The following is a 2,026-nucleotide window of genomic DNA, read 5'->3' as shown; positions in this document are numbered from 1 at the left end:
AAAAGAGAATTGATTTGTCGATATGGATTACCAAATAAGATAATCACTGATAACGCGACTAATCTGAATAATAAAATGATGAAGAAGTTGTGTGATAGTTTCAAAATTCAACATCATAATTCTTCGCCATATCGTCCAAAAATGAATGGGGCTGTAGAAGCGACAAATAAGAATATCAAGAAAATCATACAAAAGATGGTGGAGACATATAAGGATTGGCATGAAATGCTTCCCTTTGCATTACATGGCTATAGAACCTTTGTTCATACCTCAACAGGGGAAACTCCTTTCTCATTGGTGTATGGAATAGAAGTAGTACTTCCCATTGAAGTTGAAATTCCCTCGATCAGAGTCTTGATGGAAACAAAATTTGAAGAGGCTGAGTGGGTTCGATCACGATTTGACCAATTAAATCTCATAGAAGAAAAAAGAATGATAGCTCTATGTCACGACCAGCTATATCAAAAAAGACTTAAAAAGGCATACGAGAAAAAAGTCCGTCCTCGAGAGTTTCAAAAAGGGGACTTGGTGTTAAAGAAAATATTGCCCATAAAAAAAGATTCTCATGGAAAATGGACCCCGAATTACGAAGGACCATATGTTGTGAAAAAAGCTTTCTCTGGGGGAGCTCTAATACTCACAGAAATGGATGGAGAGGACCTTCCACTTCCAGTAAATTCAGATGCAGTCAAAAAATATTATGCTTAGAAAATGATGATCGAAAAAATGGGCTCGCTAGGTTGAAAACCTGAAAAGGCGACCTATGCAAAAATTAGAGCATCCTGATGGATTGGAAACTTGAAAGAGCGGTCCATGCAAAAGTTAGGGATAAGCGCTTCAAACTGGGGCAATTATTATTCTTGGAAGCTGATTAGTAGGATTCCTAAATTACAAGAATGACTAGCATTTGTTATGTCTCCACCTAAAATTAAACTCGTCCCCACATTGTAACCCCTACCTCAATTGTTTTGCTTTCAATGTAACGAATGTATATTTTCCAATATTGTCATTCAATGTTGTACGTTACACTCTTTATATACCAATCCAGTTTCATTATTGATTGTTCTATTGTTTCAAAATTTTGTTTTATGAGTTCTAAATTACAAGAATGACTAGCGTTTGTTGTCTCTCCAACTAAAGCTAAACACACTCACCACATCGTAACCCCTGTTTCATTTGTTTTATTTTCAATGTAATGAATGTACATTTTCCAATATCATTGTTTGATGTTGTGCCTTACACTCTGTCTAAACAAATGTAGTCTCATTGTTGTTTGTTCTAACGTTTTTAAAAAAATGTTATTTTATGATAATAAATATGAGAATTTGAAATATATGGAAATATAGAAAAAAATATATATCTTAAATATTTTGACGCTTGAAAACATGTACACGGGAACGCGAGATGTGGGTGTATAAAAAATGAAGGGGTAAGCATTTTAAATAATGCACATTCGATTGACCTCAAGAAAAAGTGATTACACAAGATATACTAGAGTCATCATGTAAAGAACGATTGTTATCGTCGTTGATCCATTGAATCTTATAAGTGTATAAAGTCGCATAAGGATCGGGGAAACTAAAAAATAATAAAATAAATAAAAAGCAATTTATCTTTATTGCATGCATCTTACATTTTTTTCAAATAGTCACACATCATTCATGCATCTTCACTCATATTTTACATATACTTAACAACTCCTTATATCATGCATAATGAGTTAATCATGCATATCTTATGTATATATTTTATTTATATTCAACAACTTTTGTATCACATTATTCATTTTAGGTTTGCATTACCACATGCATGCTTCCTTTTAAAAATAAAAATAGAACAAATTTATCTCATTTACATTCTAAATTTTAAACTCTTTGGTTTAATCATCACCTTATTTTACGTCGATCTACGCATCGGTAATCAATCCGAAGACGATCATCACTTTATTCATCACTTTATTTTACGTCGATCTACGCATCGGTAATCAATCCGAAGACGATCATCACTTTATTCATCACTTTATTTT

The sequence above is a fragment of the Cicer arietinum genome, chromosome 6, assembly GCF_000331145.2.
Source record: "Cicer arietinum cultivar CDC Frontier isolate Library 1 chromosome 6, Cicar.CDCFrontier_v2.0, whole genome shotgun sequence".
Classification (NCBI taxonomy): domain Eukaryota; kingdom Viridiplantae; phylum Streptophyta; class Magnoliopsida; order Fabales; family Fabaceae; genus Cicer; species Cicer arietinum.
This window is presented reverse-complemented; position numbering follows the sequence as displayed.